The sequence below is a fragment of the Bos indicus genome, chromosome X, assembly GCF_029378745.1.
Source record: "Bos indicus isolate NIAB-ARS_2022 breed Sahiwal x Tharparkar chromosome X, NIAB-ARS_B.indTharparkar_mat_pri_1.0, whole genome shotgun sequence".
Taxonomy (NCBI): domain Eukaryota; kingdom Metazoa; phylum Chordata; class Mammalia; order Artiodactyla; family Bovidae; genus Bos; species Bos indicus.
In genome coordinates this window covers 97,024,241-97,050,227 of record NC_091789.1, presented here as the reverse complement: position 1 = coordinate 97,050,227, position 25,987 = coordinate 97,024,241, and the positions used below count along the sequence as shown (strand labels likewise).

Genomic DNA, 25,987 nt, shown 5'->3' with positions numbered 1-25,987 from the left:
GAGAGGGTGTGGAGAAAAGGGAGCCCTCTTACACTGCTGGTGGGAATGCAAACTAGTACAGCCACTATGGAGAACAGTGTGGAGAATCCTTAAAAAACTGGAAATAGAACTGCCTTATGATCCAGCAATCCCACTGCTGGGCATACACACTGAGGAAACCAGAAGGGAAAGAGACACGTGTACCCCAATTTTCATCGCAGCACTGTTTATAATAGCCAGGACATGGAAGCAACCTAGATGTCAATCAGCAGATGAATGGATAAGAAAGCTATGTTACATATACACAATGGAGTATTACTCAGCCATTAAAAAGAATACATTTGAATCAGTCCTAATGAGGTGGATGAAACCGGAGCCTATTATACAGAGTGAAGTAAACCAGAAGGAAAAACACCAATACAGTATACTAACGCATATATATGGAATTTAGAAAGATGGTAACAATAACCCTGTGTACGAGACAGCAAAAGAGACACTGATGTATAGAACAGTCTTATGGACTCTGTGGGAGAGGGAGAGGGTGGGAAGATTTGGGAGAATGGCACTGAAACATGTAAAATACCATGTATGAAACGAGATGCCAGTCCAGGTTCGATGCACGATACTGGATGCTAGGGGCTAGTGCACTGGGACGACCCAGAGGGATGGTATGGGGAGGGAGGAGGGAGGAGGGTTCAGGATGGGGAACACATGTATACCTGTGGCGGATTCATTTTGATATTTGGTAAAACTAATACAATTATGTAAAGTTTTAAAATAAAATAAAATTAAAAAAAAATAGTGCTCAGGTCTATGGCAGGTGCTCAGATAACATTTGCTGAAGGACAGTCTGGAGCCAGGTCCTTTACACACATTGCTAACATGCACAGGTACCCTCCAAGATGGGCACTGGCCCCATTGTATTAATTATGATACAAACTGAGATTTCAGGAAACAAGTGATACACTCAACAACACAGTCAGCATGTCAGGTTCCAGGCTTCAGAATCATATCTGCCAGCTTCCAAATCCTCAGTTCCCGGACAGAGACTTCACAGCCAAGAACATAAGAGGTCTTATATCTAACACAAAGACTCCAAACAGCTCAGATACCCAGAGACACCAAAAAGAGCTCACTGAATCTCTGAACAGAGAGTGCACAACTCGTCTCAGACCCTCAAACACAACTGAGACCATAACCATACACACTGTGACAAAGACCCTCCAAAGAGACCAAAGTCTTCCAGACAGAAACAAATGAAAACTGCACAGATACTTCACATCATGGAGACTGACTCCCAAACCACTGGGACACTTACCGACCTAACACAAAACCCCCTAAACAGAAAGACAGACGTTTTAATAATAACTCAAGAACACAATATAATCTTAAGATTAATTTCCTAGACAAATGAAAAACTTGCAACCTGTGCATAGATCCCCAAGCAGCTGATAGTTTACACCTTTACACTGACCCATCCTTAAAGCAGCACAGAGGCATCACAACTTCGGAACGCAGAATCAAAAGCTCAGTGATCTCACATTCTGGGGTGCAGACGCCTACATAGAGATCTCACACTCAGGGACTGAAAAGCCAGCAAGCTCCAAAGATGCACATCCCGGTATACAGGCACACATCCTAGAGGCTTTGTACTATGGCTCACAAAATCCGCTCAGATCAAATATCCCATCACTCACAACCCTGCCAAAAGGCTCAAGGGGATCAAATGTACCCAAACAACACCTGTGTTGTCACACGAAGCAATACACAATCCCAAGCTGCCAGATACAGTTTATTCTCCAGGGAGAGACACCAAACTCAGAGACCTCTCCCTGGACATGAATTGCATGCATTTGTGTGAATGACGGAGAAGGCACTGGCGACCCACTCCAGTACTCTTGCCTGGAAAACCCCGTGGACGGAGGAGCCTGGTAGGCTGCAGTCCATGGGGTCGCTAAGAGTCGGACACGACTGAGCGACTTCACTTTCACTTTTCACTTTCATGGACTGGAGAAGGAAATGGCAACCGACTCCAGTGTTCTTGCCTGGAGAATCCCAGGGACGGGGGAGCCTGGTGGGCTGCGGTCTATGGGGTCGCACAGAGTCGGACACGACTGAAGTGACTTAGCAGCAGCAGCTGTGTGAATGACCGTGCACTGCCACACGATCCAGACTGAGCGGAGCTAAACCAGAATGAAACGCCGTCACCATGCACAGCCAGCGACTGCGCCAAACCTCGCCACTAACCAGGGCAGCTATTAGACCCCTTTGGAAAAAGCAATAAGACTCGGAGGAAAATTGTTTGCTCTGAAAAGTCGCGCACGCCAACGCAGGCGCACGCGTATACAGGCGCCTCTCGCCCTCAGTTCCTGTTCTGCGACCACACTGCCTGCAATCACGCGGTGGCCAATCACTGCCCAGAACGGTTCCTGACTCCACACCCAGACAGTCAGTCTCTCGCTCCGTAGTCGTCCCACCAACGAAAGGGTGGAGTTGAAAAAGAGACGAAGAAAGTTTCCGCTTAATACCTGTGTCCACTCGGATTCAAAAGCAGTGGGAAGACGAAGAGGAGCGAGTGGGGATGGACCTAGTGGTGCCATGAGTGCCGCTGCTGGGAACTGTGGTCCATGCCCGACGCGGTGTAAGGGGACCCTCTCTGTTGTCACACGCCCTCTCCCAATGGTACCTTCCAGAGTGGGTGGTCTTTCCGGTACCCCTCGGTGGTACATCCCAGGACAGAACTGTTTCATCTCGCGCGCCCCTTGCTGGTGGGATTGGGGAACAGCAGATATAGATGCCCGTGGACCATTCCAGGAGGATCCACAAAGGCCGGAAGGGCAAGGTTAGGGGGAAAACCCCACAGATTCCTGCAATTTGGGACTCAGAAAAAAGTCTTCGTAAACTGAAGATTACGTCTCTATGGGGATCACTGTCGTAACAGAGAGCATGGAAAACACTTTATCTTTGCTGGGCATTGTGATTGTTTGTGCTTTCCTGTTCAATACAGAATAGGTCTCATGGGGGAAAGCCAGCCGCAGTCCCCCAAGGGGCATGATAGATAAAGCTTCCGACTGGGATCTGCAGGCCTGGCGTGGGAAAGCCCTCTGTCGCTGACTGCGAGTAATATGTGGAAGAGACAACAGGACCTTCCATTCTCTTAGGAAAGGGGTCAACTCTGAGAGGACCCAAGGACACCACCACGTAGGTGAGATAAAGACCATGGCTTTGTCACCATCTTGTCATCCCTGAATATGTTTCATAGCAGAATCCTCAGCCTGTCTAGCTATGCCTCTCTCAACAAGTTTAAATTTGTTTGTTCATTCCATCATTCATGCATTCTCTCCAAAGTATGCATTAAGCACAACTCTGTATGTTAGGACAGAGAAAATCAACCTTTTCCTCATGGAGCTTACATTCTGTTGGGGTCATGTGGTCCCTAAATACAAGTAATGTATCAGGTGTTTGTAACTGCCATGATTAAAATTAAATTGGGATAGTGAAATAGAGAGAGGGGATGATATTTAGAAAGAGTGGTCAGGGAAGTTCTAAGATTGTGACATTTGAGCAACAGCCTAGAGGAGATATGCCTATTTGGGAGAAAAGTATCCTAGACAGAGGTAAGGCCAGTGGAAAAGCTGGGGAGTAGAACCCTGTGTAGTGTGTATGAAAACAGTGAGGAGGGCAATGTGACAGGCACAGCATGATGGAGAGAGAGTGAAGAGATTGGGAAACAGAAATGATGAGGGCCAGGTCCGTTGGCCGTTCTGGCCATTGGGAGGATTTGGACTTGAACCACAGGAGGGTTCTTACCAGAGAAGTCCACAGGCTTCTTTCTGAGGCCCAGATCGCACATGATTGTTGAGGAGCCCTTGGTTTATTTTAAAAAAAACCCTTCCCCACCCCTTCTGCAGCTGAGCATGCCTTTCCTGGAATCCCCTACACTCAAGGGGAATGCCTCCTCCTGCTTCTAGTGAACATCCATGTCAACCGATGATACTCTCAGGAGAGACAGGGCAAGGACCCTCTTGATGTGACTGAGGGCACATTGAGTCTTACAAAGGCAAAGAGGCATGATATAAGAGGCACAGAGATGGCAGGGAGAAAGACAAAGATAGAGCATTAGGCAGGGACGGAGAGACTACTTCTGGTAGCAACCTGTCCCCACTTAGTTAGCACCCACCTACAGGCCCCCAGCCCTGCTACTGGATGATGTACAGTACATTTTCCCTATAGGAGAAAAGAAGCTCCTCCGCAGGGACTCTCTAGGGAATGACTCAGTCGCCCATAGCCTGAGCCTTAATCATGCTCCCTTCATCCACATCAGGGGCCTCTGCCCATCAAGACAAGGACATGCTCCATTCCTGGGGAGGCTCATGCTGTACACAGGGTCCCTCACAACCTATCCTGCCCAGACTGCCCTCCTGCTGATCTCACTGCCAATGACTGCTTTAATGGAGGAAAGAGAGGCAGGGATCTCTGCATTTGTGGTGGAGCCTCATGCAAATTGGTGAATGTGAGATTTCTCCCCAGCTGCTTGGAGGCTCACCTCTGTACCTTCCCCCACCACATCGATGGGTGTGTGATGGAGAGACACAGAGACATATCCTGACAGTGAGTCAGTCATAGGGTACTTGTGGCCCTGTGCAAACGCCCCCCTCCCCCACTACCCGGCCAGGGTTGTGCTGATTCTTCCCTTCCTCTTCCACGGAGCCCAAGCTTACATGCAGTCTCTCTCCTCCTCATGAGCTGAGATCTTCCATCTGCACTGGCCTTGGGTGCCCATCTGCTATCGGTGCCCTGCTTGTTGTGGGCTGGACAGATAGACTGAAGGAGTGTGTGTACACAGTTTCTGAAACAGGGCCCCTATCAAGGGTGGTAGTCATATCAGCAAGTATTGTTCTTAACAAGATTATTACCTGGGCTTCTGTGAACTGAGCATTATTACCCTCTCTGAGGCTGGGGCCCCAGGCTTTTATCTCTGTGCAGAGGCATGGTAGAAATCGTAGCAAATGTGACATCACAGGCCTGCTTCTATGGCCTATGAGACTGGGGTCCATCCAGCCTTCCTCTTAAGACTATTCTCATGTGCGGATACATGAAGAGCTGAAAGGCCCAACCCTCTGGACAAAGGACCCCGAAATAGTTCTGAGATTTCATGCCCTGGGACAGAGATGTGCAAACAGTTCAGACTGCTCATCCTGGACACTAACCCAAAACAGCTCTAATAGGTCACGCCTGAGGACACAGATGCACTCCAACTCAGAAATACCAACTGTGGCTTCAGATGAATTAGGATCCCTAAGAGAAACAGCATTGCTCACAGCCAGTTCTACAGGGTTAACTTGTAACCTCCATGGTTCCTGCATGACACTGCAGTCTGAAGGAATTCTGGGTGACAAACAGGAAGAGGCACACTGTGCTTTGGACAAACTGGCCCTTATTTAGTCACACAGCTTCCTCAGGAAAAGGTTGAGTGACCCCAGATCCTTGCCCCACACACAAAAGCATGGAAATGATTAACTTGCAATGTCTGATCTCTGTGTTTCACAGTAATCTTTTGCCAGTATTCATGCTAGACTTCATGTATTTCCTAGGCAAAAATCATATTGCCTTCACTGCTACCTCCTCAGAGCAGTGTTCTCAGAGCTAACGGAGGACCTGTGTCCCGGGCTATAGTCCCCAGGAGACCCCTAATCCAAACTAAACTCACAACTCTTCTGTTGTATGTGTTTCTTTAAGTGGACACTACTCTAGCTAACAGCTGCCATTTACCTCAGTGGCTTCACACCCCTCCCCCAGAGCCTACAGTCTGTACCCTGGGACACAGAGCCCCACATCTTTGCCTCTGGGCTACTGCGTGGGCATTTGCACTGAGTCTCTGTTCAGTCAACCCCAAGGGAGACAGGCCTCCAGTCTTGCAATTCCTGCAGCCCGCAGTCACCAGCATGTCATCCTGAGGAAGGCAGGTTCATTCCAGGGGTGTGGTGTGCCTTAGAGCTGAGGGGCTCTGAAATTGATTTCCCAGGTCTGGGTCCTGAGAATGGCCCTAACCCTACCCTGGTCAACTCTGGTCATGGTAACTCTGTATCCTGCCCCATGGGAGGTTCAGAGTGAATGCCAGATCCACAGAAGAAGCCCCAGAGACTGGTCCTCTCTATCGCAGCACCCACTCTGTACTACTGAATTCTGGAGATAGGAGAGGTTTCCCACTGTGCCTATGACAACTCCCTTACATCCATGTAATCACCTCTGTCATTTTCCAGAGTCCTTCTCCTGGTAACAGCTGCCACAATTCCTCTCTCTCCCCAAATTTCCACCCCTCCCCTCCCCTTCCACCAGGCCTCCCCTCCCCGCTCAGGGACCTCGTTAGCCCCTCCCCCAGCCCTACTCACAGGGCCTCACCCCATTTTTGTCTTCTCACCAAGCACCCACGCTCCCTCAGAAGATCCCCTCAAGACCCTGCCTGCTCCATGCATTCTGCAGGACACCTATCTTCTGCCCACATGCATGGTCTGTCACAATGTCCCTGTAAGGACTGAACTGAAAACTCTGTTCAGGATCCAGATAAAATTCAGACCCAGACCAGCAGTCCAGGGCAGTTTGTGTGGGGCTAGAAGGAAAAGGAGAGGGTCTCTGAGAGGAGCTTCTGGTCTCAGAATCCTGAAGGGGTGAAAGGCTTTTGTTCAAGGGTCCTATTGAGGATGAAGTGAAATGGCACCTTATAAGTACTTGTGCATACATGCCAAGTGTGTGCCAATTCTCTCGAATCGTGTCCGCCAGGCTCCTCTGTCCATGGCATTCTCCTGCAAGAATACTGGAATGGGTTGCCATTCCCTCCTCCAGGGGATCTTGCCGATCCAGGGATCAAACCCCCATGTCCTGCATCTCCTGCATTGTCAGCTGAATACTTTCCCATGGAGACACGTGGGTAGCCCCAATATTTGTTGAGAGTTAATCGAATATTGTGTTCTCACTACACACACACACACACACACAATCTAACATAAAACAAAACTAAAGGGACACAAGGAAATTTTAGGAGGTGTTGGGTATGTCTATTACATTGATTGCCGTGATAATAGTATCATTGTTTGCATATGTCCAAACTCATCAAAATGTACACATTAAATATACAATTTGCTGTATATCAACTCTATTTCATTAAAGACATTTAAAAAAGGAGAGCAGAAAAATGTTCTCCAAAAAATGGATACTTACATAAAATGAGAACATTTCTTTAAAAATATTGAGGAGCAAAGTTCACTCAAAAAGTAATGAAGCTGAATAGTAACTTTCTATCTATTAAGTTCATGTGTGTGCATGCTAAGTCACTTCCATTGTGTCTGACTCTTTACGATCCTATGGACCATAGCCCGATAGGCTCTTCTGTCCCTGGGATTCTCCAGGTAAGAATACTGGAGTGGGTGCCAGGGCCTCCTGCAGGGGATCTTCCTAACCCGGGGACTGAACCAGACTCTCTCATGCATTGGCAGGCAGGTTCTTCACCTCTAGCGCCACCTGGGAAGTCCCAAGGAAGTTAATTCCTTTGTCTCATATTATGAGGCCACTGTTACCAGATAACATACAGCCTTGTCATACTTTTTCCCACTTTTAAAGCAGTCACCTTTTCCATCTTTGGTTCTAACTTGCTTCCTGACCGGCATACAGGTTTCTCAGGAGACAGGTCAGGTAGTCTGGTACTCCGCTGTGGTTAAGAATTTTCTACAGTTTGTTTGATCCACAGAGTCAGAAGTCTTAGCGTAGTCAATGATGCAGAAGCAGATGTTTTGTGGGATTTCCCTTGCTCTCCCCATGATCTAACAAATCTTGGCTATTTGATCTTTGGTTCCTCTGCCTCCTCGAAACCTAAGTTGTATATCTGGAAGTTCTTGGTTCACGTACTGTTGGAGCCTAGATTTAAGGAGTTTACAAACCAGGAGGCTTCAGAACTTGGGGACAATCTAAGTGGAGAAGCTTAGGAAATTGGCGGATGTGAAGGAAGTCTGATAAGAGGGACAAGAAACTGAAGCTCTACTTTCGATGTTGCTAGCAAGGTAGACAGGGGCTAGACCATGCCTTCAAGTCCTTGTATAGGAGAGTAGCCTTTATCTAGAAACACATAGACAGCTCTGCAACTGTAAGAGAGGGAGGGAGAGGGCGGGAATAGGGAGACAGACACACTCAGTGGATGTAAGAGACCAGTGAGAAGAGGGGTTGACAATTAAATGGAGGGAGGCTTGGACTAGAGCAGATGTGATGGACATGGGTAAAAGGAGACACATTAGACGTTTATGAAATAAAATGGACAGAACTCAGCAAGAACTTGGACTTGAGGTGAAGGAGAGGGAGTTGTAAACGTGGTTAAGAACACGTTTATGTGTTCTGTCATAAGAGTATGAAACTGTCATGGGGAATCCTAGAAGTTGGCCAGGTCTGGGAAGAATTCCAAAATAAGAGTTTTATGTTTTTGAGCTCATGGTCTAGATGGATACAATAACCAATATTTAAAACTTAAATGTTCCTTTTCCTTTAAAAGAAAGTATTAAGGTATAATTTGTATACAATAAAAGACAACACTTTAAACATTATAGTTTGTAGAGTTTTCACAAATGTATACCATGGTATAAATGCTACCACAATAAAAATGTAGAAAACAGCCCATCATTCAAAAATGCTCCCGTGGGGTGTTTGCATTCAGACTTCTTCTACTCCTATACCCTGGCAACCACAGATACATTTCTGTGCGAAGAGTTGTGCTTTTTCCACAAATCAATTGACAGGAAATCATATAATATGTAGCTTTCTGTGGCTGGTTTCTCTCATTTGCACAGTGGAGACACATCCTTGCTCTTACACGCATTAGTAGTTTCTTTCTTTTTTTTTTTTTTTTACCATGTCGTATTCCTTTGCACAGGTATACTCTTTTGTTTTTCTTTCATCTGTATACCAGTTGTTGAATAACTGGGCTGTTTCTACGTGTGGCTATTGGGAATACATGTATGGACTATTTGAGTGCAGGCCACTGTGTGAGCATGTTTTCATTTCCTTTGGTTAAAATTGTCTAGGAGTAGAATTGCTGGGTCATATAAGGCTTCCCATTGGTGCTAGTCGTAAAGAACCCAGCTGCCAATGCAGGAAACTCAGGTAGGATCCCAGGGTCTGAAAGATCCCCTGCAGTAGGAAATGGCAACCCACTCCAGTATTCTCGTCCAGAAAATTCCATGGACAGAATTCCTGGCAGGTACAGTCCACGGGACCCCAAAGAGTTGGATACGACTGGGCAACTGAAGACAGACACACACACACATACACAGTAATTTATTATCTTAAAATCTAAACTGTGTCTTCTGTAGAGAACATAGAGTTGGATCTTGTTTTGACTTTTAAACTGGTATCTCCATGTCTGCCTTTTGATTGTATTGTTGTATCTATTCACATTTAATGTTGATACAGGCTTATATCTGCCAATATATTTTTCTGTCTCATGCCTTTTTATTCTACGGTCCTCATGTTACAGCTTTCTTTTGCATTAAATGGGTATTTTCTAACGTAGCATTTAAAATTCTTTACTGATTTTCCCACAATGTTTAAGTTATTTCCTTAGCTATAGGCTACCATAAACAACTTCAGTTTAGTCGCTAAGTCATGTCCCACTCTTTGTGAGCCCATGGAATGCAACATGGCAGGGCTCCCTGTCCATCACCAACTCCCAGAGCTCACTCAAACTCATGTCCATCGAGTTGGTGCAAAAGCTACCCCACTAGCTTTGTTCATAGTGATGCTTCCTAAGGCCCACTTGACTTCATATTCCAGGATGTCTGACTCTAGGTGAGTGAGCACACCATCGTGGATATTTGGGGCATTATAATTCTTCTGTGTATTCTAGCCACCTCTTCTTAATATCTTCTGCTTCTGTTAGATCCATAACATTTCTGTCCAAAAAGGCACAGATGTAAAGAAGACTTTTGGACTTGGTGGGAGAAGGTGAGGGTGGGATGATTTGAGAGAATAACATTGAAACATGTGGATTATCATATGGGAAATAGATCGCCAGTCCAGGTTCGATGCATGGGACAGGGTGCTCAGGGCTGGTTCACTGGGATGACCCTGAGGGACGGGATGGGGAGGGAGGCGGGAGGGGGGCTCAGGATGGGGAACACCTGTACACCGATGGCTGATTCATGTGAATGTATGGCAAAAACCACCACAATACTGTAAAGTAATTAGACTCCAATTAAAATAAATAGATTAATTAAAAAAACAAAAACCCAAGGGTCTCTCGCCATCCCCACTGATCCCCTTCAGTGCCTCTGCAGGTGTAAGAAACCCTTTTCTCCCCTAGCTGACCCTCAGGAACAGTAACCCCAACTAGCCTCCACAACTCCCCCCTCGCTCCCCACCCCCACATCATACAGGGTTGCTCTGGTGTTCCTCTGGTCCACCTGGGTTTCAAGGCTCCAGGCCAGCATCCAGTAGGTGCCCTAGATGTCTCACATTCTTGATAGTATCGCTTGAAGGATAAAAGTTTTAGTTTTGATGATTCCAAATTGCCTATTTTTGTTTCCTTTGGTGCTTGCGCTTTTTGTATCATATCTAGGAAATCATTGCCTAATCCAAGATTAACATTTACATCTCTGTTCTCTTCTGAGTGCTTTATAGTTTTAGCTCTTATATTTAGGTGTTTCATCAACTTTTAGTTAATTGTTAACTACAGTGTGAGGTATAGGTCAAAACTGATTCTTTTGCATGTGAACATCCAGTTATCCCAAAACCATTTGTTGAAACATTATTCTTTGCCATTGAATGGCCTCTACACCCCTCACAATAATCAACTGACCATAGAGATACGGGCTTGTTTCTTGATTCTCCATTCTATTCCGTTATCTGTCTATATACAATCCTTATGTCAGTACCATAATGTCTTGATTAATGTAGGTTTGAAGTGCGTTTTGAAATTGGGAAGTGTAAGTACTTGTTCTTTCTCCACACTGTTTTGGCTCTCCCAGGACCCTTTTAATTCTTACAATTCTAAGATCAGTTTGTTGATTTCTGGGGGAAAAAGAGCAGTTTGAATTTTGATAGGCCTCTATTAGGGGAGAACTGCCATCTTAACATAATAGTAAGTCTTCCAACCCATAAATGTGATCTCCCAAATTCATAAAAATCTGAGCAAGCTCCGCGAGTTGGTGCTGGACAGGAAAGCCTGGCGTGCTACAGTCCATATGATTGCAAAGAGTCAGAGACAACTGAGTGACTGAACTGGAGTGAAATTTCCACTTATCTAGATGGTCTATAATTTCACTCAGCAACGTTTTCTAGTTTGTGTTGTACAAGTCTTGAACGTGTATAGAGATCTATTTGCTCTTTGTATATGACCTTGTATTCTGTAAACCTGTCGAGCCCCTGTAATAGGTCTAATACATAGTCTCTGTGGGGACAGGGTGGTTCTTTAGGATTTTCTATACGCACGGTTGTATCATGGATTGACAAGATGGTGGAGGAGTAGGTGGATGGGGAATACATCTCTCTCCATGGATACATCAGGAATATACCCTCAGACACAGAAGTGCATGCAGAACACCAGCTGAGTGCAGACAGGAGTACCTGACCGGTGGAAAAGAATACATACACCCACGCAAAACTCGGTAGGATGAAGGAACTAGGGGGGAAAACGGGAGTGTTAGTAGGGCTGGACCTGCCCTTGGCAGGTGGGGGAACTGAAGCAGGGGTCCGATCCCCACATCAGGGCAATTGTCTGAGTCAGAGGAGAAACATTTAAGGGTGAGAGTGAAACAGCCCATCTGTGGCAGCCTAAATGGAATGAGAATCAGACATCCTTGCTGCAGCCATACATGCCCTATATGGCACAGTGGCTGGGAGCTGGAGTTTAGGGATTGTGGAGCAATCCCTGGCAAGGGCTGCTGTTGACTGCAGAGAGACAGATGGAGGGGATGTGAGGGAGGAGACTGTGGTGGGAAATGCCTGTGGAGGAAATCCCGGGAGCCATGGAAGTAAGGTGATTCTGCTGAGTCATGTGTAGGGGGTGGAGCCATCACCATAGCCTCTCAACCCTCACATGCCAGCATTGGCAGCTGAACAATAGAGAGGCTGGCCGATCAAACGCCTGATACACTGAACTACAGAGTAGGACCCCACCCAGGGTGCCCCTTTAAGTGCCTGATGTGCGTACAACAGAGAAGGACCCCACGTAAGGAAGCCCTCTAAGTGTCTGAATGGGCGGAGCTATGGAGAAAGATGGGCCAAAGAGGCCTTCTGATTGCCAGCTATGGGAGGCTTGAAAAAAAGGCTCCCATAGGGCCATAACTCCTGCAGCGGAGGCAGTCCGTGTCCCTGCACACTTGGCACCGCCAGGGTCCCCACAAGCCAAGCTGCTGTGCAACGTTCATTCTCAACCCCCGCTGGGGCAGAGCTGCCACAGGCAAAAAAAGTCTTATGTCCAAGCATGCAGGGTCACTTTGGTAGTGTCCGACTCTCTTCGACCCTGTGGACTGTGGCTTGCCAGGCTTCTCTGTCAGGGAGAGGGGTTCTCCAGGCAAGAATACTGGAGCGTATTGGCCAATACTGGTTGCCATACCCTTCTACAGCACTATAATTCCTGCTGAGGAATTATAGCTGCCAACTCCCCTGAGTACCTGATATTACCAGAACCCCTGACACTCAAGCAGCTGCACCACCTCCACACCTGGCCCTCACAGGGGCAAACCCAAGTCCTCCAGGGCAGCCTCAGGAGCAACCGCAGTGGAGGACCCATATGCAGAGGTGGAAATAAAACCACAAGTGTAACCCAGGGGCAGTGTGACTAAAGAAGAAGACCCAAAACCCTCCCACCAGCTGTACAAGCTGCAGATGAAATCCACACGATCAACCAGGCAGACTCTGTGTCTGTGGAATATATAAAAGGTCATTGAGAGCTCCCACAAAAGAGTACGTCATCTGCAAATAGAATAGTTTTACTTCTTTTCCAATGTAGATTCATTTTATTTCTTTCCCTTGCTTAATTACCCTGTCCAGAACCTCCAGGACAATGTGGAATAGAAGTGGTAACAGATGACATCCTTCTATTGTTCCTGATTTTCAGGGGAACTATTTCTGCCTTTTATCATTAAGTACGATGATAGCAGTGGGGTTTTCATAGATGTTTTATATCAGGTTTAAAATGTTGCCTTCTACTTCTACTTTGAGTCTTTGTATCTTGAACGCATGCTGAATTTTGTCCAGTGCTTTTTAGGTAGCTACTGAGAGGATAATGTGGTTTTTCTCCCTTATTCTACTGATGTGGTAAATTAAGTTATTTGATTCTTAATATTAAATCAACAAGGACAAAGATTTTGTAAGGATTTTTCACTTTCATAGATGCTTCCCAAATGCTGTCCACTGTAAAGCTGATGTCCATCAGTAAAGCAGGAGAAGTAAAGCTTGTTTACTACCCCGTCACATCATTCTTGGAGCAGACACTCTGCTGCAGTGAACAGGATGCTTAGACCTTTGCTCATCAGGGAGTTCACCAGTTGTGTAGGAGGGAGGCTGAGCACGGTTCAGTCAGTTCATTCAGTCGCTCAGTCGTGTCTGACTCTTTGCGACCGCATGAATCACAGCACGCCAGGCCTCCCTGTCCATCAACAATTCCTGGAGTTCACTCAGACGCACGTCCATGGAGTCGGTGATGCCATCCAGCCATCTTATCCTCTGTCGTCCCCTTCTCCTCCTGCCCCCAATCCCTCCCAGCATCAGAGTCTTTTCCAATGAGTCAACTTTGCGCATGAGGTGGCCAAAGTACTAGAGTTTTAGCTTAGCATCATTCCTTCCAAAGAAATCCCAGGCCTGATCTCATTTAGAATGTACTGGTTGCATCTCCTTGCAGTCCAAGGGACTCTCAAGAGTCTTCTCCAACACCACAGTTCAAAAGGATCAATTCTTTGGCACTCAGCTTTCTTCACAGTCCAACTCTCACATCCATAGTCCACACAGTCAAAGGCTTTGGCATAGTCAATAAAGCAGAAATAGACGGTTTTCTGGAATTTTCTTGCTTTTTCGATGATCCAGTGGATGTTGGCAATTTGGTCTCTGGTTCCTCTGCCTTTTCTAAAACCAGCTTGAACATCTGGAAGTTCACGGTTCATGTATTGTTGAAGCCTGGCTTGGAGAATTTTGAGCATTACTTTACTAGCGTGTGAAATGAGTGCAATTGTGTGGTAGTTTGAGCATCCTTGGCATTGCCTTTCTTTGGGATTGGAATGAAAACTGATCTTTTCCAGTCCTGAGGCCACTGCTGAGTTTTCCAAATTTGCGGGCATATTGAGTGCAGCACTTTCACAGCATCATCTTTCAGCATATGAAATAGCTCAACTGGAATTCCATCACCTCCACTAGCTTTGTTCGTAGTGATGCTCTCTAAGGCCCACTTGACTTCACATTCCAGGATATCTGGCTCTAGGTGAGTGATCAAACCATGGTTAGACATGCAAATAGTCAGGTCCCAGCCAGGACCAACAAGCCTGAGTGCAAAATGGCTCCCCATGGGGTCTCACCTCCTGGGGGTGTTGGAGGGTGAGGTGTGAGACTGGAACACTCCATTGTGCCTGCAGAGATGGGAAGCACAACCACAGGAAGCAGAAGGCACTACAGGGGAGAGGGTTCCATTTGGTACCAATGTAAGTACTGCGTATGGAAGGACAAACCATCCCTCACTGCCCAGGGTAACCAACTGTAGCCTTTGACACAGATGGGGGGATTGCTACCCTGCGACCCAGGCCTCAAACCTGGACCAAGGGGAGTCCCCTTTCTCAGATGTCCAGGAGGATGCTCCAGCCCCATTTTGGCCATGCCCGCCCACTGCAGATTTGAATTCACAAGCAGCAGCGATTGGTTGTGGGGCTTGGGAGGCAAGGAATCCTAGACCACTCTGGGGAGTCCACGTGGAAAACACAGGCTCAGGCTCTCGTGGGGTACAGAGACAGAGACCCCAGATCAGACCAGGGCTCACACAGTTAAGTGCTGAGGTTGATGGGCAAGAGTTCACAGTGGGGGTCCTGGGCCTGAGCACTGGAGGACCAGTGGAACCCAGTCTTCAGGAGTGTTCACTGCCCAGTATACAGGCTGGAGACCCTTCCCCAGTCAGTGGCTGCTTTAGTGAGGTCACTCTAGGAGTCAGCTGGCATCCCTGGGGGCATCTCTGAGTTCTAGGCAATCAGTCATCTGAGTTGCAGTGTCCTAAGCACTTGTAAGGTGCCATCTCACTTGAAGAAAACCCTGTCACCCCTGCAGGACCTTGAGCCCAGCTCTTTCTCTGAGAGACACCCTCGCTTTCCTCCCAGCCCTGAGGAAAGTGCCTTGGACGCCTGGTCTGGGTCTGGATTTTCTCTGGATCCTGGAGAGATTTTCAGTTCAGCCCTCACCAGGACTTTAAGACAGACACCTGTGTGTGGGCAGGAGAGAGGTGTCCTGCAGAATGCAGGGACCAGGCAAGGTCCTCAGGGGATCGTCTGAGGCAGTGCAGGTGCTGGGTGAGAGGCCACAAATGGGGTGAGGATGTACCTGAGGCCCTGTGAGCAGGGCTAGGAGAGGGGCTAAAGAGGCTTCTGGAGTGGGAGGGAGGCCTGGTGGAAGGTGAGGGGAGAGGGTGGGGATTTGGGGATAGAGAGGATTTGTGGCAGCTGTCACCAGGCGAGGGACTCTGGGAAATGACAGCTGACTAGAGGGATGTAAGGGAGCTGTCATAGGCACAGTTACGTGAAGACCTCTCCTATCTCCAGAATTCGGTGGCCCACAGTATGTGCTGAAACATGACAGAGAGGACCAGGTCCCTGGGACTCGTTCTGTGAATCTGGGATTCCCTCTGACCCTCCTGTGGGGCAGGATACAAAGTCGCCACGACCAGAGGTGGCCAGGGTGGGTTAAGTCCATTCCGAGGACCCAGACATGGGAAATTAATTTCAGAAACCCTCAGCTCTCAGGCAATCCCCACCCCTGGGATGAATCTGCCTTCCTCAGGATGACATGCTGATGAATGCAGACTGCAGGGACTGCAGGACTGGAGGCCTCACTCCCTTGGGGTTGACTGAAGAGAGACTCAGTGCAAATGCCAACAAAGCAGCCCGGAGGGAAAGATGTGGGGCTCTGTGTCCCAGGGTGCAGGCTGTAGGCTCTGGGGGAGGGCGGTGAAGCCTCCGAGCTAAAGGAGAGCTGTTTGCTAAAGTAGTGTCTACTTAAAACCATACAAAATCAAAACCACAATGAGGTACCATTTCACGCCAGTCAGAATGGTTGCTATCCAAAAGTCTACAAGTAATAAATGCTGGACAGGGTGTGGAGAAAATGGAACCCTCTTACACTGTTGGTGGGAATGCAAACTCTTACAGCCACTATGCAGAACAGTGTGGAGATTCCTTAAAAAACTGGAAATGCCATGCGATCCAGCAATCCCACTGCTGGGCATGCACACCGAGGAAAGCAGACCTGAAAGAGACACGTGTACCCCAATGTTCATCGCAGCACTGTTTATAATAGCCAGGACATGGAAGCAACCTAGATGTCCATCAGAAGACGAATGGATAAGAAAGCCATGGTACATATACACAATGGAGTATTACTCAGCCATTAAAAAAAATACATTTGAATCAGTTCTAATGAGGTAGATGAAACTGGAGCCTATTATACAGAGTGAAGTAAGCCAGAAAGGGGAACACCAATACAGTATACAAACGCATATATATGGAGTTTAGTAAGATGGTAACGATAACCCTGAATACGAGACAACAAAAGAGACACAGATGTATAGAACAGTCTTTTGGACTCTGTGGGAGAGGGCGAGGGTGGGATGATTTGGGAGAATGGCACTGAAACATGTATAATATCATATGTGAAACAAATTGCCAGTCCAGGACCGATGCATGATACAGGATGCTCGGGGCTGGTGCACTGGGAAGACCCAGAGGGATGGGATGGGGAGGGAGGTGGAAGGGGGCTTCAGGATGGGGAACACATGTACACCCATGGAGTATTCATGTTGATGTATGGCAAAAGCCCATACAATATTGTAAAGTAAAAAAATAAATAAATAAAATAAATTATTGCAAAAGAAAAAAAATACAAAAGAACTCCATACTCATTAAAGAAAAATTGAAAAGTAGAGAAGAGCAGAAAACAACAAAACAGTTTTCAGAGTTTCACTATGTAAACAATGTCTGTAACATTTTGAGTATGCATTACTCTCTTATTTATGGACTTTAAGAAAAACCAGTCAACAGCAAAATAAATAAATAAATTTAAAAAAAGAAAAGAAAAGCATACAACAGGAGAGTTATGAGTTTAAGTTGGACTTGGAGTCTCCTGGGAACTACAACCCAGGACACAGTTCCTCCGTTAGCTCTGAGGAAACTGCTTGGAGGAGGTAGCAGAGAAGTCAGTATGATTTTTGCCTAGGAAGTACATGCAGTCAAGCGTGCATACTGGTAAAAGATTACTGTGAAACACAGAGATCAGATGTCACAAGTTCATTATTTTCATGCTTTTCTGTGTGTGGAAGATGCAAGAATCTACGATCACTGAACGATTTCCTGAGCCAACTTTTCCAAAGCACAGTGTGCCTCACACTGTTTTTCACCCTAAATTCCTTCAGAATGCACTTTAGATCAGCAACCACAGTGGTTACAACTAAACACTTGTAGAACTGGCTGTGAGTAATGCTGTTTGTCTTTAGGATCTGAATTTACCTAAGACCAGATGTTCAAGCTGGATTTAGAAAAGGCAGAGGAACCAGAGATCAAATTGCCAATACCCTTTGGATCATAGAAAAAGGAAAAGAGTTCCAGAAAAACATCTCCTTCTGCTTTATTGACTATGCCAAAGCCTTTGACTGCGTGGACCACAAGAAACTCTGGAAAACTCTGAAAGAGATGGGAATACCAGATCACCTGACCTGCCTCTTGAGAAATCTGTATGCAGGTCAGCAGGCAACAAACAGAACTGGACATGGAACAACAGACTGGTTCCAAATAGGAAAAGGGGTAACTCAAGGCTGTATCTGGTCACCCTGCTTATTTAACTTATATGCAGAGTACACCAAAAGAAAAGCTGGGCTGGATGAAGCACAAGCTGGAATCAAGATTGCCAGGAGAAATATCAATAACCTCAGATATGCAGACGACACCACCCTTATGGCAGAAAATGAAGAAGAACTAAAGAGTCCCTTGAAGAAAGTAAAAGAGGAGAGTGAAAAAGTGGGCTTAAAACTCAACATTCAGAAAACTAAGATCATGGTATCTGGTCCCGTCACTTCATGGCAAATAGATGGGGAAACAGTGGAAACAGTGACAGACTTTATTTTGGGGGGGCTCCAAAATCACTGCAGATGGTCACTGCAGCCATGAAATTAAAAGACGCTTGCTCCTTGGAAGAAAAACTAGGACCAACCTAGACAGCATCTTAAAAAGCAGAGACATTACTTTGCCAACGAAGGTCCATCTAGTCAAGGCTATGGTTTTCCCAGTAGTCATGTATGGATGTGAAAGTTGGACTATAAAGAAAGCTGAGCACTGAAGAATTGATGCTTTTGAACTGTGGTGTTGGAGAAGACTCTTGAGAGTCCCTTAGACTGCAAGGAGATCCAACTAGTCCATCCTAAAGGAAATCAGCCCTGAATATTCATTGGAAGGACAAATGCTGAAACTGGAACTCCAATATTTTGGACACCTGATGCGAAGAACTGACTCATTTGAAAAGACCCTGATGCTGGGGAAGATTGAAGGCAGGAGGAGAAGGGGATGACAGCGGATGAGATGGTTGGATGGCATCACCGACTCAATGGACGTGAGTTTGAGTAAACTCCGGGAGTCGGCGATGGACAGGGAGGTCTGGCATGCTGCAGTCCACAGGCTCTCCAAGAGCCGGACACGACTGAATGACTGAACTGAACTGAGAGTTGGAATTGTCGAAGATGGTTAGGGTCTGTGTTCTCAGGTGTGATGTATTGGAGCTGTTTTGTGTTGCTCTCCAGGATGAGTGCTCTCTGAACTGTTCATGGATCTCTGTCCCAGGCATGAAGTCTCTGAACTATTTTGGGAGGGTTTTCTCCAGAGGGTTGGTCTCTGAGCTGTTCATGGATCCGCATATGAGAATAGTCTTAAGAGGAAGGCTGGATGGATCCCACTCTCATGGGTCTTAGAAGTAGACCTGTGATATCACATTCGCTACGATTTCTACCATGCCTCCCTACAGAGATAAAAGTCTGTGGCCCCATCCTCAGGGAGGGCAAGTCATGTGAAGTACAAATCAGCCTGCGGTAACAATACTGATAAGAACAGTACTTCCTGACGTGATAACCACCCCTGATAGGGGCCCTGTGAAAACACTGTGTACACACACTCACTCAGACAATCTGCCCAACCCACGACAAAGAGGCCATCATTTGCAGATGGGAGCCCAAGGCCCAGTGCAGACGGAAGGTCGCGGCTCATGAGGACAGGAGGAACTGGATGCAGGCTTGGGCTCCTTGGAGGAGGCAGGGAAGACTCAGCAGAACCCTGGCCAGGTAGTGGGGGAGGGAGGCGTTGGTACAGGGCCCCAAGGACCCCATGACTGTCTCACTGTCAGGATATGTCTCTGTGTCTCCCCTTCACACACCCAGCTTCTTACCTGATGTATGGAATGTAATCTGCACATTCCCTGGGGACATGGTGGTGGAAAATACAGAGGTGAGCCTCCAAGCAGGTGGGGAGAAACCTCACATTCACCAATTTGCATGAGGCTCCACCACAAATGCAGAGATCCATGCCTCTCTTTCCCCCATTCAAGCACTCCTTGGCACTGAGGTCAGCAGGAGGGCAGACAGGGCTGGACAGGTTGTGAGGGACCCTGTGTACAGCATGAGCCTCCCCATGACTGGAACATCTCCATGTCTTGATCAGGGCAAAGGACCCTGATGTGTGCCAAGGGAGCATAATTAAGACCCAGGCCATGGGCAACTGAGTCATTTTCTAGAAACAGTCCCTGGTTGGGGGGTGAGGGGCGGCGGCAGGGGAAGCAGTTTCTTTTCTCCTCTAGAGATAGGTACATCATCCAGTAGCAGGGCTGGGAGCCCACATGGGGGTGCTAATTGGGGATCCTTTGCTGACAGAAATAGTCTCTCTGTCCCTGTCCAATGTTCCATCTTTGTCTTTCTGCCTGCCATCTCTGTGCCTGTTACATCCTCCCTCTTTGCCTTTATGAGACTGACCGTGACCTCACTCATACCGAGAGGGTCCTTCCTCTGTCTCTCCTGAGGGTATCATCAATTGACACGGTTGTTCACTGGGAGGAGTAGGGGGGTTCCCCTTGCGTGTAGGGGATTCCAGGAAAGGCACGTTCAGCTGCAGAGGGTCTGTGGTTTTCCTGGGATGAATCTAGAGCTCCTCAACAAGCATTGGGTGATCTGGGCCTCTGAAAGAACCCTGGGGGCTTCTCTGGTAAGAACCCTTCTGTGGCTCAAGTCAAAGTCCCCACTATGGCCAGAAGGCCCTAGGGGACCCGCCCCTCATCACTGCTCTCATTGGGTCTCCTGGCTCTCCCTCCATCATGCTGTGACAGTCACATAGCCCTCCTCATTCTTTTTATACACACTACACTGAGTTCCACTCCCCAGTTTTTCCACTGGCCTTATCTCTGTCTGGGATACTTTTCTCCCAGATAGGCATCTCCTCTAGGCTTTTGCTCAAATCTCACAATCTTAGAAGGAACTTCCCTGGCCACTCTTTCTAGATATCATCCCCTTTTCTCTATTTCACTATTCCGGTTTAATGTTAACCACAGCAGTTATGAACACCTGATAAATTACTTATCTTTGGGGGCTGTATGACCCCAACACAATGTAAGTTCCATGAAGCCAAAGTTGATTTTCTCTTTCCTAACACACATAGCTGTGCTTGACAGAAACCGTGGAGAGGATGAATGAATGTCGGAATGAAAAAGCAAATTTAAACTTGTTGAGAGAGGCATAGCTAAACAGGCTGAAGATTCTGCTAGGGACATATTCAGGGATGACAAGATGGTGACAAAGGCATTGTCTTTATCTCACCTACACGGAGTCCTTGGGTCCCCTCGGAGTTGACCCGTTTCCTAACAGAATGAAAAGTCCTGTTGTCCTTCTCACACATTCCTCGCAGTCAACGACAGAGGCCTTCCCCACTCCAGACCTTCAGATCCCAGTCCGAAGTTTTCTCTCCCCTGCCCGCTGGCGGACTGTGGCTCGCTTTCCTCATTGAGACCTATTCTGTATTAAACAGGAAAGCACAAACAAGCACAATGCCCAGCACAGAGAAAATGCTTTCAATGCTTCCTGTTATGATAGTGGCCACTACAGAGAAGTAATCTTCAATTTATGAAGACATTTTTCTGAGGCCAAGATTGCAGCAATCGGTGGGGATTTCATCCTAACTTTACCTTTCCACCCTTGGAGGATCATCTGCTAATTGTCCACCAGCATCTACATCGGCTGTTCCCCAGTCTCACCACCAAGGGGCGCGCGAGATGAAACAGTTCTGTCCTGGGATGTACCACAAAGGGGTAGCGGAAAGACCACCCACTCTGGAAGGTACCATTCGACGGGGCGTATGACAACAAAGAGAGTACTTTTACACCGCGTCAGGCATCGACCAGAGTTCCTAGCGGAGGCATTCGTGGCATCACTGGGTCCATCCCCATTCGCTCCATTCCGTCTTCCTGCTGCTTTTGAGTCCGAGTGGACACCGCTATTAAGCCTCAACTGTCTTCGTCTCGTTTCCAGTTCGACCCCTTCGTTTCTACATGGTTACATCCGAGGGGGGACGGCTACGGAGCGAGATGGGCTGCCAGTTCTGGGTATAGCATCACGGAAGCGTTCTGGGCATTGATTGGTCACCGCGTGATCGCCGGAATTAGCTCTTCCAGGGCGCGAATAGGCGCCGGAAGTCCCGCGACTTCCGCCCTGTTTCGTCTCCTGCCCAGTTCCAATTGGCTGGCTGGCTGTTACAGGCATTGGGATCGCAGAGCCAAAGCTGAGGGCGAGAGGCCTGTTGCCCTGTGCGGCTTTTTAGAGCATACAATTGTTCTGCGAGTTTTTTTTGCTTTTCCGGAAGGGGTCGAATAGCTACCCTGGTTAGTGGCTAGGTTTGGCGCAGTCGCTGGCTGTGCACGGTGACGGCGTTTCAGTCTTGTTCAGCTCTCGCTCAGTCTGGATCGTGTGGCAGCGCACGGTTATTCGCAGAAATGCATGCAATTCATGTCCAGGGAGAGGTCTCTGAGTTTGCTGTCTCTCCCCGGAGGGTCACCTGTGTCAGGGAGCCTGGGCTTGTGTATCGCTACGTGTGACAACACAGGTGCTGTTCGGGTACATTTGATCTCCTTGAGCCTTTGGGCAGAGTTGTGCGTGGTGGGATATTTGATCTGAGTGGCTTTTGGGAGCCATAGTACAGAGCCCCTAGGATGCATGTCCCTGTATTCCGGGGTGTGCATTTTTGGAGCTTTCTGGCATTTCAGTCCCTGGGTGTGAGATCTCTGTGTAGGCGTGTGCACCTGAGATTGTGAGAGCTCTGAGATTTTGATTCTGGGCCCTAAGTTGTGATGTCTCTGAGCTGCTTTAAGGATGGGTTTGTGTGAAGGTGTAAACTATGAGCTGCTTGGGGATCTGTGCACAGGGTGCAGAGTTTCCATTTGTCTGGGGACTTTTATCTAAAGGTTATATGATGTTCTTGAGTTATTAAAAGTTCTGTCTTTCTGTTTAGGGTTTTTGTATTAGATCGGTAAGTGTCGAGTGGTTTGGGAGTGATTCTCCATGATGTGAAGTATCTGTGCAGTTTTCATTTCTTTCTGTTGAAGACTTCGGTCTGTTTGGAGGGTCTTTGTCACAGTGTGTATGGTTATGGTCTCAGTTGTGTTTGAGGGTCTGAGACGAGTTATGTGCTCTCTGTGCAGAGATTCAGTGAGCTCATTTTGGTGTCTCTGGGTATCTATCTGAGCTGCTTGGAGTCTTTGTGTCAGAAATAAAACCTCTTATGTTCTTGGCTGTGAGGTCTCTGTCCAGGAACTGAGGGTTTGGAAGCTGGCAGACATGATTCCGAGGCCTTGAAACTCACATGCTGACTGTGTGTTGTTGAGCGTATCAGTTGTCTCCTGGAATCTCCGTATGTATCATATTAATACAGTGGGGCCAGTATGCATCTTGCAGGGTACCTGTGCGTGTTAGCATTGTGTGCAAAGGGCCTGGCTTCAGACTATCCTTCAGCAAATGTTTTCTGAGCACCTGCCATATACCTGAGCACTATTGGAGGAGTTTGGGACAGGACAGAACTGACCAAGTCTTTTACTGCCCACCTTTCAGAGACTTGGTGGTCAGTAAATAAATCAAGGGTGGCAGGTGCTGTGAAGAAAGATAATGCTAGATCAGGGGAAAGGGTATATGTAGGTATGAGGTTATTATTTTATTCAAGGTAATGAGGGAAAGTCTCCCTGAAAGATGGCAAGTAAGCAGAGATCTGGAGGAAGTGAGGGAGCAGGCCATGGGGTTATCTAAGGGAAGAGCGTTCCAGGCAGAAGGAACAATAAATGCAACTGTCCTGGCATGGAAATCTACTTGGTGTGGTCCTGAATGTCAAGCAGTCCTGTGATGCACTAGGTTTGGCATGTAGCACGCATTGAAAGGGGTCTGGTTGCTGCTGTCTCTGTTTCGCCCACAATTTGTGATCATCCGCATTTCACAGATGAAGGACTGTAGGCTCCAACATGTGGCCTGTACCGTCTCTCCTACCTATCCCTGAAATTAGGAGTGAAGCCTTCTGGTCCATCATGAGAGAGAGAGAGAGAGTTTGAGTGTCCTAGCTGCAGGGATGTCATGCTGAATGTCAGCCAAGCAGCAGAGATCAGTTATAATGTGGGAATCATGCGTCATAACATTGGTACTCTCGATGGGGGGCAGGACTTAAGAAGAAAAAGGAACTGGGGCAAAGGACAGAGACAGGAAGGGAAGTTGGAGGACAATGAGGGGGAAAAAAAAAACACGGCTGGCTTCATCACATTGCTTGGGTTTGGCCCAGTTCACGTTGATTGGCTGACTGTATTAGGACATATTCACCTTTTCCTGTCCCTACCCTTTCTTTCCCTTCCCTTTTTTGTGCCTGAGCAAGTCAGTCCTAAAGCCATTAGGTGTTGCCAGGCAAGGCATGTGTATGTGTAAAGGGGCATCCCTGCCTGGAGAGTCAGAGCCCAAGGTGGAAAGAAGGATATCCCTGGGGGTTGGGTGGGAAGGAGGCTAACTGCTTCCTGCATTCAAGCTTGAGTGAGGTGTGGAAGTCAAGGGCCAGGGATGGTTCTGCATAGATTGTGAGGAGGACCTTTTTGTGGAGGAAGGATCACTTACATGCACTGGCATTCATCAACTCAGCAAATACATAAGAATGCTGAGAGCCACGTCTGTCATTTTTGGAAAAGGGAATTTCCAATATGGAAAGGAAGTAAACTAGAACAAATTGTGAGGAATTCTACTGGAACTAAAGGTCTCCGTGCAAACTTCTTGTATTCGATAGGTGTGCATATGTGGCTAGACTGATCTATAACTATAGATGTGTGTCTACATGTTTGTGTGTGTGATTGTGTACACACATGTATTCCCAAGTTACTGGAAACAGCAACATTCCAATGGCACTAATTACACCAGTCCCCAGATCCTAGCTTCTGAACACCTTTCTCCACTCAATGATGGGTTCCCAGGCTGAGGAAGGAAAGGATAAATGAGCCTGGTTCACCTTGTCATGTCAGTAATAAGGGAAAGTTCAAGAGTGATGGGGAGATGTCAGAGGGCCACAGAATATAGCTTAAGGGCTCTCCCGCCAGAAACATGCAGGACTCTCTTATTTTTTCCACCTTTTTTGAGGTATTATTGACATATAACCTGTAAGTTTAAGATGCCAATGTGATGGTTTGGTACTCACATATCTGGCAAAACGATTACCATGGCAGAGTTGGCACTCTATCCCCTCACATAATCCTTTTTAAAAAACGTTGAGGAAATAACATCTCAGAGCTACCCTCTTAGCTTTCACTGTATTACACAGTTTTGTTAATGATACTCACCATGCTATACATTGGATCCACGTAACTTATTCATCTCATACCTGTAAGTTTGTACCCTGTATTCAACATTTTCCCCAGGGCCCAGAAACCACCATTCTAAACTCTTATTTCTGTAAGTTTGACTTTTTTAGATTCTGCATATACGTGAGAACATACAATATATGTCTTTCTCTCTTTCACCTTTTTCACTTAGCATAAAGCCTTTGAAGTCCATTCATGTTGTTGCAAAAGGCAGAATTTTCTTCTTTCTGACTGAATAATATTCCATTGTATATATTGCCACATTTCCTCTTTTAAAATTAGTTTATTTTAATTGGAGGGTAATTACTTTACAATATTGTGATCTTTTTGTCATACATCAACATGAATCGGCCATAGGGATTCACGTGTCCCCCCATCCTGAACCCCCCTCCCACCTCCCTCCCTACCCTATCCCTCAGGGTTGTCCCAGAGTCCCAGCTTTGGGTGCCCTGCATCATGCATGGAACTTAACACTGGTCATCTATTTTCATATGGTGATGTACATGTTCCAATGCTATTCTCTCAAATCATCCCAACCACTCCTCCCACTGAGTCCGAGTCTGTTCTTTACATCTATGTCTCCTTTGCTGCCCTGCACATAGGGTCATTGGTACCGTCTTTCTAAATTCCATATATATGCGTTAATATACAGTATTTCTCTTTCTCTTTCTGACTTACTTCACTCTGTATAACAGGCTCCAGGTTCATCCACCTCTGTAGAACTGACTCAAGTGTGTTCCTTTTTATACTTGAGTAATATTCCATTGTATATGTACCACAACTTCCTTATCCGTTCGTCTGCCACTGGACATCCAGGTTGCTTCCATGTCCTAGCTATTGTAAACAGTGCTGCAGTGAACGTTGGGGTACATGTGTCTGTTTCACTTCT

General features: G+C 47.0%; 1 long non-coding RNA gene across 1 annotated transcript; it reads right to left on the bottom strand.

Moving 5' to 3' along the window:
- Window positions 1–12,945: 12,945 nt before the first annotated feature.
- Window positions 12,946–22,102, bottom strand: LOC139181731 (uncharacterized). Its single transcript, XR_011565486.1, has 2 exons — window positions 21,050–22,102; window positions 12,946–14,430 (listed from the first exon to the last, which is right to left on the bottom strand). It is a non-coding gene; the product is annotated as an uncharacterized lncRNA (long non-coding RNA).
- Between the last annotated feature and the right edge of the window lie 3,885 nt (window positions 22,103–25,987).